The sequence below is a fragment of the Mesoplodon mirus genome, assembly GCF_964341445.2.
Source record: "Mesoplodon mirus genome assembly, chromosome: X".
Classification (NCBI taxonomy): domain Eukaryota; kingdom Metazoa; phylum Chordata; class Mammalia; order Artiodactyla; family Ziphiidae; genus Mesoplodon; species Mesoplodon mirus.
In genome coordinates, this window is record NC_138981.1 from 138,162,441 (window position 1) to 138,177,402 (window position 14,962).

Below are 14,962 nucleotides of genomic sequence, written 5' to 3' on the forward strand. Positions count from 1 at the left end.
CCCAAGATTATCACATAGCACACACCTGCTTTGGTTAAGGAGAAAGCCCAAAGTCAGAACTAAGGCTAGCCTCATGGATGAGGGTGTGCCACCTAGGTGGTCCCCAAGGGCCCCATGCTTAGAAAGGTTCTGCATACTTGGTATAATGCTCTGTTGTCACCATCTTGAAATTTAATTTTTAAACAAGCAGCCCTGATATTTTATTTTGCAGTGGGCTCCGCAAGTTATGTAGCCAGTCCTAGTTGTAACCCCCATTTTACAAAAGAGAGAACTGACCTATAGGGAGTAGATGTAATTAACCCAAGTTCATGTGTCAGAAAGCACACCTTAGGGGTTGCTATATTGTCCCTTAGCTGCTTTCAGACACCAGAAGCTGGAAGGGTTTGACCCAAACAGGCATTCAGCATGAAAAGGCACCCCTGAGATCCCCATGACAAGAAGATAGGGATGGCTAGAGTCATGGTCCCCTCACTTGTTCTAGGGCTTCAACAGAAAACTGGAGAAAGCAAGGCTTCTCCAAGCCTTGCTTTGGGGGAGCTCCCAGTCTAGTAGAGGATACTGCCAGCATTAAGGAAATACAATTGGAATAAGGACTGAGGTGGCAGTGAGTCCATGGTTGCTGGTAGCAGCACTGGTTCTGCCCATATTTTAGAAACTCTGGAGAGGCTATCTGCTTCCTATCACCCTAGATCCTTTAGAAAGTGGACACTTCCCATTTCTTTATCCCCTAGGCACTACTTCTACAGTAACAGGGAAAGCCCCATGCAACAGTACACACGTATTTAGTGAGACTTCCTGTTGGCCAGACCCTGGGATGATATCTACTCTAGGCTGAATTGTGGTCCCCCAAAATTCATATGTTGAAGTCCCAACACTAGTACCTCAGAGTGTGACTGTATTTGCAGATACAGTCTTTAAAGAGGTGATTAAAGTTAAATGAGGTCATTGGGGTGGGCCCTAATCCAATGTGAGTAATGTCCTTATAAGAAGAAGAGATTAGGACACAGACAGGCAGAGGGGAGACCATGTGAGGACACAGGGAAAAGATGGCCATCTACAAGCCAAGGAGAGAGGCCTCAGAAGGAACCAACCCTGCTGACCCCTTGATCTCAGACTTGCAGCCTCCAGAACTGGGAAAAAATACATTTTCATTGTTTAAGCCCCCGCAGTCGCTGGTATTTTGTTATGGCAGCCCCAATAGACTAATGTAATATCTTTCTCTGCTCCCACTCGTGTGAGGTAAAGACTATGACTATCTCACAGAGGAGGGACCCGCGACTCTGAGGGGTTAATTACCTTGCTCAGGGTCACACAAGCTACCATGCAGCCCAGACCAGGACTCAACTCAGCTTAGTCTGACCCCCAAACCAGTGTTTACATCTCAGGAAGCCTGAGTGAGTTGCACCCCAGCTTATCCAATTCAGAACATCCAGATCCCTTTCCTTCTGCTGTCCTGTGGGCTAAGGGACTTCTGGCATGACTCTCTTGCCCCCGGGCCCATGACCAGCACATTTCTGTCCAGTGTTCCAGTTTCTCAAAACTTCCTGGTCATTGGCACCTGTGCCCCAGGCTGAGATGATCACCCTGAATGGATCCTTTCACAGAAGGACCCTGAGGCCATATTGACATTTACTGTCCTGAAGACAAACAAAAGAGTAGATATGAAAGGCCTTTGAAAAGTGTCACTAAGTAAAGTAGCAGTCTCATGGGGTCCCTAAGCCCTTTAACACTAGGGGACACTTTACTTTAGTGTTAAAGTGGCTGCACCAGGAAATTCCAGATTCTGCCACCTTCGTGCGGGGGAGAAATTCAGCTCTCTGTGACTCTCTCCTTTCATCCCCGAGGCAGCCAAGTATCTCCGTAAGCAAAGAACTGTCTACCCAGAGAAAACCATGCCTCTCCCCTGGAAAGCAAAAGCAACTGCAGGTGGTTAAGGGGATGGATTTTTCTCTTTAAAAAAATTTTTAAGTTAACAGTGCTTTATCAAGGTACAACATACATAAAAAAAATTGCACAGACCATGAGTGTAAAACTTGATGAGAAATTTGACAAATGTATACTCCCATGTAATCATCATGCAGATCGAAATGGTAGTTGTGGTTTTAAGTGGAAATCCCCACTTGTCTGCTACAAGCTGTCCACACATAGTGTGACAACTCTGATCATGCCAGGTATTGGGCCCCAAGGATGCAGAGTTGAAGCACAAGGTCAGTGGAGTTCATGACCTTGCTAATCTTGTAGAACCAGAGCTATGACAGAGAGGACAGGGGCTAGGGAAGCACAGAGAGGAGCACAGATCCAGGTCAGGCCAGTCATGAAAGATTCCCCTTGAGCACGTGACAAGTAAGTTGGATCTTGTAGGATAAGACTGAGTCTGCTGGGGAAGAGAAAAAATAAGGGGACATTGTAGACATAAAGACATGTGAAGGCTTAGGGGTATCAAACAGCTTAGGAGAAAGGCATCAGAGTAAACACAGCATAGCATGGCTCATAGGTTGCCACTTGGGGTCAGAAAGAAGATATGATTATAGAGAAATGAACTCAAGGTTCTTGTGTGACTTAGAAGCTGTTTCTGAAGCCAGAACAGTCAGTGCCTGTCTAATGCTCATGTCAGGTTTTATTGCTTGTTGTCAAATGCTGTTGTACAATACACAGGGCAAAGACCAGGGACTGCATGATTCTCATAGCAACGTTCAGAATAAATGTGAGTCTCTGCCCGACAAGTGATATTGCAGAGCAAGTTACATAAATGGAATTATCCATCTGATAGATCTCACCACAAATTGATCAAGGTATCTAAAATCAGCTTAGCGCCGATGTTTAAAGTGGTCAGAGATGTTTAAAGTTACCAAACCTAAATGCATGTTTCACCTCATTGTGCCAGCATGTCATTTTCTCCCTCTTTAATCATTTGTTTTATTTTTGTCACCAGAATGTATCTTTTCAAGTATCCTTAAATCCTTTCTGAAAAAAAGAAAAATATATACATAGGTAGCCGCATACATACATGCAGCAGAAACAGTCCATCTTTTCACAGCATCCCTGACATAAACCAAACTGTCATATACACTTAAGTCTGTTTCAAGCCCATTTCTTCTGTTCCAATAGTCCAATTTTTTTCCTGGCCCTATACCACACTGGTTTTATTTACTATGGTTACTTCCCTTTAAACATTCAAACATTTCATCCCTAAGCCACCACATTTTGGTTTCCACAGAAATTGCTGTTGCTAAGGTCTGTCTGTTGACACACTCTCCCCTTGCTTCTGTGACATTTCATTCCCTTAGGTTTCCTGCAGTCACTTTCCTTATTTTCAGTCTCTTTGCTTTGCCTCTCCTCCTCTTCCCATTTCTTAAACACTGAAGATCCCAGGACTTTGGTCCTGGGCAGCCTTCTCTTACTCAGCATGTGCATGACACAGTTACCCTAGGAGTGCTCCCCACATCTATATTATCTGTGACACAGGCGATGCTACATGTTCATCAAACACCATTTCCTTTTCCTACTTTACCTGCAGCTAGGCCACATTCCCCAGAATCCCTCCTGATTCAGTGTAGTCATGTGACTGAGTTCTGATCACTGGAATGTGGAGGAAAGAGACTATGACACTTGCAGGTCTGGCCACTCAAACCTCACATGTGGTCCTCCAAGATCGGTCTCTTCACTCATCTTCCAGCCACATGCAAAGAAGTCAGGGGGGATTTCAATGTGTCTAGGGCCCTCTGGAGCTACTGGATAGAAGGAAGCTTGGTCCCTAATAGCCTGTATGGAGTCGAGCCCAAGCAGCACCCCAACCCATCCCCACTGACTTTGAACTATAACATGAGTGAAAAATATTCCTTTATTAAGTCAGCTCACTGAGATACAGAGATTGTTTGATACAGCGTTTAACCCTCACTAACTGATACACCACCTCTATGCTAATGACAATCAAATATACGAATTCTGGGCTTGTATTTCTCATTGTGCATCAGATAATTGACAATGGTTGCCCAAAATGATAAGACGGAGAATGTTTTTTTAAAGTCGATTAAAGTCACAGAAATTCATTTATTCATTGAACAAATATCAATTGATTTTAGTATTAATCAATAAATATCTATTAATTATAATAAATATCTATTAATCAACAAATATCTATTAATTTTAGTATCTTTCTCATGCAGAACACGTTGCCTAGTACACCAGGCACTGTACTAGTTGCGAGGACTGGACCTATCTTACCAGCCCCTGGTAACCTGTTTCTGTCTCTATGTATTTGTCTATTCTAGGTACATCATGCAAGCAGACAAATACAGTATTTGTCCTTCTGTGTCTGACTTTTTTCACTAAGCATAATGTTTTCAGGGTCCATCCATATTACAGCATATATCAAATTTTCATTCCTTTTATAGCTGAATAATATTCCATTGTGTTATATAAACCATATTTTTTTAGTCTATTTATCTGTTGATGGACACTTGAGTTTCCACCTTTCGGCTATTGTGAATAATGTTGCTATGAACATGGGTATGCAAATATCTTTTCATGTCTGTACTTTCAATTCTTTTTGTAATACACCTAAGAGTGGAATTGTTGGGTCATATGGTAGTTCAATGTTTAATCTTCTGACAAATCACCAAACTATTTTCAAAAGTGGCTGCACAATTTTATACTCCCACCATCAATGAACCAGGGTTCCACTGTCTTCACATCCTCACCAACACTTGTCATTTTCCGTTTTTTCTTGCCATCCTAGTGCATGTGTTGTGTTATTTAATAATATTTTTAAATAAGAAAATCATACATGAATACAATCTTGTTTTAAGAAATTTAAACCCAAAGCAGTTTAAAAGAAGTAAGTCCATTTCACTATAGCCCCCTCCAAGTGCCTTCTTCTCTCCAGAGAAAGTTTGGTGCTTATCATTCCACACCTTGTTCTCTGCATTTATATTCTTACAGAGGTTGAATGTAAGATTATACATAATGTATACACATGCATTATGTCATTAATATCAATTTCCATCTTTCTTTCCACTTCCACTGTTCTTTCTGTTAGAGAAATTCCACCTCTGAAATCTTACCCTATAGCTTATCCCACTGGTTATAATGTGGTCATTGATGTCCTAGAAGAGTAAGCTGCGTTGACTAGTTTTGTCACTAGCAGCTGAATTTTAGTATCTTTCTTATGCAGAATGCATCACCTAGGAAGTGTCAGGCTTGTTTTGGAATGACCTTCTCCTATCACATATACCAACAACTCTTTATGCTCCTTTCCCTCTCTGAAATTGCTTCATCTGGGAAAAAAAGAATTGGAAAGATTTTCTCCCTTTTGAAGAAAACAACTGTCCAACAGTTCCAAATGGGAAACAGGTAGTGTTTGACAAGACATTGCCCTCTGCTGGCTGTATTAGTCGAGTTTCTCCAGAATAGGAGATTATATATATATATATATATATATATATATATATATATATATATATATATATATATATATATATAATTAATCTCCTATTGGTTCTGTTTTGCATATATATATACACATATATATGGAGAGAGAGAGAGAGAGAGAGAGATTGTAAGGAATTGACTGCAAGGATTATGGAGGCTGACAAGTCTCAAGCTTTGCAGGGTGAGTCAGCAAGCTGGAGACCCAGGAGAGCCAATGGCATAAGTTTCAGTCTGAGTGTGAAGGTCTGGAAACGAGGAGAGCCAGTGGTGTAGTTCCTGTCTGAAGGCTGGTAGACTCAAGATCCAGGAAGAGCCAATATCCCAGTTCAAAGGAGGAATTCTTTGTCTCTTACTCAGGGGAAGGGTCAGGCTTTTTGTTCTATTCATGTCTTCCACTGATTGAATGAGGCCCACCCACATTAGGGAGAGCAATCTGTTTTTCTCAGTCCATAGATGTAAATGTTAATCTCATCCAAAAACACCCTCACAGAAACACCCAGAATAATGTTTGACACATGACCCAGTTGAGTTGACACATAAAATTAACCATTGGACTGGTCATGTGAACTGCTTTGGAGACCAAACCCAGAGCAGGAAGCTGTGGTGTATTTAAGCAATTGCCCTGATGGGTGTTGCAAGCAATCAAAATTCTAAGTAATAAATTAAGAATAGAAAACTTGTAAACCAACCCAGAGAGAAAAAGAATAGGCTCAACCATCTAGTTTTCAGTTAAAAGTATTTAAATTAATTGAAACAAGGAGCACGTTGTCTTAGAGAGCAGAGTGATAAAGTAGAAAGATCATGAACTTTAGAGTCAGAAACTCTGAGCCTCAGCTACTTTATCTGTAAAATGGGGTAATAGTAATCCTTGCCCAATGCTGATAATTCAAGGATCAAGATTTCCCAAACTCTTTATGGTTTAGAAAGGACTAAGAGTTTTGGAAATCGTGGGTCTGGGAGTTATAGGCCACTGTCCCTAGAATGATTGATTAAACCTAACCAGCAAGAGAGAAGAACTGGTTGTGGATGAGGAAATGACCAGAATTTGGGAAAAAATAATAATGACATTTTGAGGTTCATAATAATGGCAGACAAGCTTGGGTGGAAATCAGACATGAACTTAGATTAGAGGATCTGAGAAGGCAGACTCCAGGGGGAAACGGGCAGAAAGCACAATAGCACACAACACAATTTGCGGTCCTACTGCTAGAGACTCTAAGGGAAGTGGGTCCAAAAGATGAGGATTCTTAAAAGGGGAAATCTGCTTCATTACTTCAAATTCCAGAGCAAAAACTGTCCCCAGAAATTTCCCAATCTCAAATCATCCAAATGAGATTTAAAAATTTTTTAAAAGTCAGCCATATGGCTATGCAGGGAGACCTCTAAATGAGCTCATATTACGAAAAGATATATGCTTCCACCCTGGCTCCCATAGGCAATTCACAACACAGCTGCCAGTGTGAGACTTTCCACTACAAGTCAGCTTACCTTCCTGATCAGTTCTCAGTGATGACAACCCATTGTCTGCAGAACATAACCATTGCTTATGGGGTTTACGAGGCCTTATCTTACCAGACCCCTGCCTCCTTCTCCAACCTGACATTTTTCACTTTGTTCACTTTGCTGCAGCCACATGGACCTCCTCACTGTTCCTCACTCACACCAACCCCACTGCTGCCTCAGGTCCTTTGTACTTGCTGTTCTCTCTGCTGGGGTACTCTTTCCCCAGATCTCCTCATGGCTTTAGGTCTTTGCTTGAATGTCATCCCCACAGAGAAGCCTTCCCTTACCATCCTGTCTAAAATAGCACCCCTACATCCTTTTCTATCTCCTCTTCCTGCTTTATTTTCTTGAGATTTTTTTTCTGTCTCCTTCACCAGAATGTAAATCCCATGAGGCTAAGGTCTGTATTTTGTTTACTTCAGGGCCTGAATCAGAATAGATGCTCATTATTGCTGAATAAGTGATAAATAAATTCAAATGATAGAAGGAGAGAAAAGATCTAATGATTGATTCAAAACAAAAAAAAGCAATGGTATGAATCCCAAACAACAATTTCAGGAAGGCTAGACCTCAAAATGGATTGAAAACTGCTGAAGACGGATAAGTAAAAGGCCTTTTAAACAGTATAAGGAGGGGAAAGAACAACTTCTTAAAGAAAATAAATCCTCTTTTGTTGGCATTTTACTTCAAGAAGATTGATTTTCAAGCTGAAAAAGGCTAAAAGTGTTGGGAGAGGAGATGACCAGAAACCCAGGCAAGTGGTGATATTGTTGGAATCCAAAGGCTCCAAGGAGTGGAGGGTCGCCAGGAGGTCTAGACAGGGACAGAAACAGCATTGTAGAGATTCCCAGACCCCGAAGTGGCAAGAAAGCAGCAGCCTCAGGTCCTCAGGCAGAGCCAAGAAACAGATCTCAGGGAATGCCTGTGTGGACAAAGGACCACAAAACCAGGTCTCACACACTACTACTATTATTCCTGCTGCTGCTACTACTACACAATGCTATGGGTTTGCATATTCCTCTCCATGCCCCAAATGGCAATGCCCAATTCCAAGGCAGTGGGTCTGAATCTCTTTAGGCTCATGGTCTTGGAACAATTCTGATGAAAGTTGCCCACATGCCTGTACCCTCAAATTGTGCATGTTATTTTAGGAGATTTAAGAACATCTTTGGAGTAATTCGTGGACCTCTGAAATGTAAGTGTCGCAGGTTAAGAATCCTTGTTCTAAAGGCATCTCCCTAAATTGCACCACTGGGATGAATGGTGTAACTCCCAAACCCTATAGCTGAGGATTTTAGCCAAATTCTGAATTTTTTCATTCACCAAATGTTTACTGAATGCCTGCCATGTGCTAGGCTCTGTTCTAAGCTCTTTAGATATATTGGATTATTTAATCCTTATAACTGCCCTTGAGGTGGGTTCTGTTAATAAACCCCCTTTGAACCCTCTTGCACTGTTGATGGGGGTGTAAATTGGTACAACAACTATGGAGGACAGTATGGAAGTTCCTTAAAAAACTCAAAATAGAGTTACCATATGATCCTGCAATCCTGCTCCTGGGCATATATCCAGAGGAAACCATAATTTGAAAAGATACATGCACCCCAATGTTCATTGCCACACTATTTACAATAGCAAGACATGGAAGCAACCAAAATGCCCATCAGCAAAGGAATGGATAAAGAAGATGTGATACATATATACAATGGAATATTACTCAGCCATTAAAAAGAATGAAATAATGCCATTTGCAGCAACATGGATGGACCTGGAGATTATCATACTAAGTGAAGTAAGTCAGACAGAGAAAGACAAATATCATATGATATCACTCATATGTGGAATCTAATTTTTAAAAATGATGTAAATGAACTTATTTACAAAACAGAAACAGACTCACAGATTTTGAAAATAAACTTATGGTTACCAAAGGGGAAATGTGGGGGGAGGGATAAATTAGGAGTTTGGGATTGACATATACACACTACTATATATAAAATAGATAACCAACAAGGACCTACTCTATAGCACAGGGAACTCTACTCAGTATTCTGTAATAACCTATATGGGAAAGGAATCTAAAGTGAGTGGATATATGTATATGTATAACTGATTCACTTTCCTCTACACCTGAAACTAACACAACATTGTAAATCAACTACACTCCAATAAATTTTTTTAAAGAACCTTTGACAGGGCTTCCCTGGTGGCGCAGTGGTTGAGAGTCCGCCTGCCGATGCAGGGGACACGGGTTCGTGCCCCGATCCCGGAAGATCCCACATGCCGCGGAGCGGCTGGGCCCGCGAGCCATGGCCGCGGAGCCTGTGTGTCCGGAGCCTGTGCTCCGCAACGGGAGAGGCCACAGCAGTGAGAGGCCCGCGTACAGCAAAAAAAAAAAAAAAAAAAAAAAAAAAAAAAAAAAAGAACCTTTGACAGATGAAACCAATGAAGTACTGAGGCTTTAGGTAACTTGCCAGAGGTCACATAATGGGATTTCACTTGTCTAGCTCCAGAGATATTTCGCCACTACTCCACGGTGCCCCTCAAGAGGTTGGTGTCTGTTCTTCAGAGAGCCAGGTTCATCCACCAACAACAACATCAGAAATTCTGTCACACTGCCTCTGGTTACTGATCTTTCCAATGCTTTTCAGACTCAGTTTGCCATCATTGGACCTATTTGTATGAGGGATTGCACAAATATTCACCCACATACAACATCTCACAAGGAGATGGCCTCACATCCATGTACAAGGTTACACTCTAAATTGAGAAAAAATGTTTCGGGGGGGCGGGGGCAAGGCTGCATACCCCCACGTCCAAGTTTTGTTTCCTTGACATCACCATGTGCACTTCTGGTCAGGACACTTGGTGGAATAAAGGAAGGTTTTCCGTAAAAGAGAGACATGTATGAGTTTGCAGGGGCTGCCAAGACAAAGTCCCACAGATTTGGGGGCTTAAACAACAGACATGTATTGTCTCCCAGTTCTGGAAGCTAGAAGTGCAAAATCAAGGTGTTGGCAGAATTGGTTCCTTCCGAGGCTGTGAGGAAAGGATCTACTCCAGGCTTCTCTCCTTGCCTTATAGATGACTGCCTCTCTCTGTCTCCTCACTGTCTTCCCTCTATGCATGCCTGCATCCAAATTTCCCTTTTTTCTGAGAACCCCAGTCAGATTGGATCGGGGCCCACCTTAATGAACTCATTATAACTCGGTAAAGACCCCATCTCCAAATATAGTCACATTCTGAGGTCCTGGGGGCTGGGACTGCAATGTATCTTTTAAGTGAACACAATTCAAGCCATAAGAAGGCACAGTGGTCAGAAAAAAAGCCACAGAATGCTGGAGTTTTTAATGAGTTAATAAACCCTTGCTACAGGATCAACAAAGCTGGCAAATGAAGAGGCCTGACTGTGAACAGAGCATTTTACTGGGTACAAAGCATGGCTACGAAGAAATCAAAAGCACATCTGTGCCCTTCCCTTGATAAATGTTCAGTGTAGTTGGGGAATCTCAATGAGGCCATGTAGCAGGTAAACAATTTTCCCTGCAAACACTCAGAAATGTAAACACGTCATTTTATTCTCTTTTAATTAGACTTAATCAAGCTTCCAACCAGACAAGCCATCCTTCCATCAGTGTCCGCACCTGGTAGCTTTTCTGAGGGGTCCACAGCTCTGCCAGGATTCTCGGCACTGTGGCATCCTCTCCATCACACTCCAAGGCTGTTTGGGACCACAGCCCTCTCAGGGCACCTGAGAAGATCCAGCTTGAACCATTGCACTCCAGGTGACTCGGTGCCTTGGAGCCTCTCTGTCCTGGCACTCCACCTAGTGGCAAGGGACATATCTGCAAAGCTGCTGTCTCAATTCTCAATTCCAGCTAGGAGGCAGACCACAAATACTCCTACCATCAAACAAAAGTTTTTCTGGAAGGAGGGGACTCTTAGGTTGAGTTTCACAACATGAGAAGAATACAGATTTGGGCGGAAATGGGGGCTATATTTCAATAGGGACAATGGCAGGGGCATAAGTACATATATAGAAATTAACCCTATACCAAGGATAACATATATAGGCACTGATTAAGGACAGAACAGTCCAAGTTAAGGAGGAAACTGAGGCTCAAGACAGTTAAGTCACGGACTTCCCTGGTGGCTCAGTGGTTAAGAATCCACCTGCCAATGCAGGGGACACAGGTCCGAGCCCTGGTCCAGGAAGATCCCACATGCCGCGGAACAACAAAGCCCGTGCATCACAAGTACTGAGCCAGCGCTCTAGAGCCTGCGAACCACAACTACTGAAGCCCACATGCCTAGAGCCCATACTCCACAACAAGAGAAGCCACCGCAATGAGAAGCCCACGCACTGCAACGAAGACCCAACACAGCCAAAAATAAATAAATTTATATTAAAAAAACACAGTTAAGTCATGTCCCCCGGGACCACAGCTGCTGCGTAGAAGAGTTGAGATCTGAAGCAGGTATGAGTCAGTCTAAAGGCCAGGCTCCTTCCCTAAGCAAGATAGTGGCACAAGGACGATGGTACCGCAGATCATCTTGGGAAAAGACAGGACAGAAAAAGCAACTAGGAGGACATTACAGCATTCCAAATTTGGGTTCAGGTGGTGGCTTCAGAAATGAAAAAGGAAGAGGAGGATCAGAGTGACTACTGTAGGGAAATCTTGGTGACATAATAGATGCTCAGGGCAGAGGAGAAAGGCAATGAAAATGGCAAGCGTCTAAACCATGGCAATCACAAAGAAAAAGGGGAAAGGCTTAGAAGACTGAGGGTCAGCAGGGAAAAGCACAAGAGGTGACTTGGCTTCCAGATACATCAAGTTCTGATGGTGATGTTTTCAGAATTGGGCTCAGAGCCCCTGTGAGAGTTTTGGGCACTGCCGATAGGGATTTGGGTCACTAAATATGTCCCATATGTCACAGCATGGCACACCAGGATGGCATCATTGCTCCACAGCTGCAATCAATGAAGATTGATAATTTTTTTTTTTTTTTTTTTTTTTTGCGGTACACGGGCCTCTCGCTGTTGTGGTCTCTCCCGTTGTGGAGCACAGGCTCCGGACGCGCAGGCTCAGCGACCATGGCTCATGGGCCAAGCCGCTCTGCGGCATGTGGGATCCTCCCGGACCAGGGCACGGACCTGTGTCCCCTGCATCGGCAGGCGGACTCTCAACCACTGCGCCACCAGGGAAGCCCAAGATTGATAACTTTTGCTACAAGTGAAGATGCACAATATTCCAGCAACTTCAAGAATATAGGATGTTGAGCTGAGCAGGTCATGAGACATGGAATGGAGGAGGGAGCCACTTGCTGCAACACACTTATCACGAAGGCCGTGGAGGGCTCATAAAAGGGTATTTCCTGGCCTGTGGCAGAACTTGGCTTCGTGGAGTGAGCCATCAGGGAGTAAGCAGGTCTAGGCAAACAAAAGGGTGATTAAGCATGTAGTGAAATGACTACTGGCTGTTTTTTACAGAAATGTGAGTGAGCTGTAATTGTAGGTAAAGTGTTGTTTTGAGTGTATTCTCCCTTTGAGTGTGCTTCCAAAATTCCTACTATTTGAAAGTGTGACAAAAACAAGAATTTAAAATCTGATAGAGGGTGAAAGGACTTCAAAAGGGCCCTCTAGGGCACCCAATGTGCATTTTCACCCTTCGATACCTGGTCAACATTCTGGGTCCAGGAGCTCTTCCATGTTGAAACGGACAGGAACTGAGCTTCCTCCTTTCTTTAAACAACTTCCTTAGATTCTACTTATATCAAACTTGAGTATGGCTACCAATGAATCTGGCTGTTCCTAGTCGTTGGAACACTTTGGAGCAAAGAAAAGACTAACCCCCTGGAGAGTTATTTCAAGGAAACTTAGTACATCCCTGAGTTACTAAGGAGGCCCACAAAGCCCAACAAGAACTGACTTCTCCCTCCCCATCCCACTCGCCTTTTCTCCCCTAAAGCCCCCATCCCCACCACCACCCCCACCTCTCCACAGCATCCTCACGGGAACTGATGGCGGCTCCCTCTCCATCCCCGGCCCTCCATCTCCCCACACCTCTCTGCTCCAGCCCCATGTGAAGGCGCTTCCGCTCCCTCTCCATCCACACCCCCGCCACCTCCCTATGATCCTCTCTGGTCCATCTTACATCAACTAACTTCAGTTCCCACTGCTTCCCAATACCCAGCCCAACGCGGAATCCCCTCTCTCACTCACCATCCTCCCACACCCATATGCTTCTCTACTCCACCCTCAAATGAACCAACCTCTGCTTCCCTTCCCCCCAACTCCACCTGCATATCTCTGGTCAAGCCCCACATGTAGGAACCCCTGGTCCCTCCTCCCCCTTCCCCCAACTCCCATAGAGCTCTCTGGTTTATGCTCCTGCAAACCAGTCAAAATCTTGTATCATCAAAATCCCGCCCCCACTCTCCCACAACTCTCTGGTCCAGCCCAACATGAACTGAACTATGTATCCTTTCCCTCCCCATCACCCCAATCCCACTATAGTTCTCTGTTCCAGCTGAACATGACCTAACACCTGCTGCCTTCCCCTCCTCATCACCCCCAAGCCCCTACAGCCTTGATCCGTCTGCACAGAAACCAACCCTTTCTCCCTCTCCCTCTCCTTTCCCCACGCATCACTTTTTGCTACCCACATGTTTGGACCTCAGTCCCTTACTTCCCAGTCCCCAATTATCTTTCTGCTCCATCACCAGTTGACCTGACCTCTGCTACCTCTCTACCACCCTGCCATACTCCCCCTACATCTCTGGTCCACCCACAAGGGCTGACCCATTCTCACTCTCTCCCTGCCCATCCCCCACCATCCCCCTCCAGCTCTGTAGACCATCCATCCTCGGGAACTGACCTACCTTGTCTCTCCCTCCCTATCCATCCCCACACTGCCCAGAGTTTACCCAACCACTCTGCCTACATCTCTTGGTCCAGCCCCACATGAACCAACCTCTACTCCGCTCCCTTTTCATGACCCTACTCACCCTACACTCTCTGCATCAACTGCACCTGCGTTAGCCTTGCCTACCATTCCCTCCCCATCCTTCCCACCCCATCAGTCTATCTGATCCAGCCCCACATGAACTGACCCCAGCCTCCTCTCCATCCCCATCTTCCCGACCCTCCTGTGACTCTGCTCCAGTGCCACAGCCACGGATTCGTGCAAACCTATCTTAGAATGGCTGCCAGCCATAGATATGGCAAGCACATTATGTCTGTCCTTATCCTTAGGGATAACATGTTACGTGCCACTCTCCCTCCCTCCAAGAGATTCTGATTTTATTTAGGAGAAATTTACGCAGGGGGGGATAAGAATGTTTCCAGGGTGGGGGCTTCCCTGGTGGCGCAGTGGTTGAGAGTCCGCCTGCTGATGCAGGGGACACGGGTTCGTGCCCTGGTCTGGGAAGATCCCACATGCCGCGGAGCGGCTGGGCCCATGAGCCATGGCCGCTGAGCCTGCGCGTCTGGAGCCTGTGCTCCGCAACGGGAGAGGCCACGGCAGTGAGAGGCCCGCGTACCGCAAAAAAAAAAAAAAGAATGTTTCCAGGGTGACAGTTAACAGTGAAATGGGAAGTAGGGCCCAGTTTTGTCACTCGTTTCCAATATTGTATGCCTTTTATCAGATCATATGCCTCTTATTAAAGAACAGCAATATGACAGAGGTCAAATCCTCACAGGAAATGCTGTCAACTCGACTTTGGGGACAGTAATCATAAAAGCTTCATTGACCCACATTTAACAAAAAGCTTATGTGACAACCATACCAAAGGAATGAGTGAGAACAAATACTTCTGAAATGCCTCCTTTTCGGCACTATAAATCCAGGCCCTTTCTGTTAAGTTTTCATTGCCCCCCCCCCACCAAGCGATTCTGAGTTAAGCACCACTCTTCTCCCTATTCGCAGACAAGGAGACTGGGGTGCCCAGAGAAGCAGCTTGCCCCAAATTACACAGCCATAAAGTGGTGGAGCCCCTGTGAGAACCCAGGTCGGAAGCTACTCTGGGG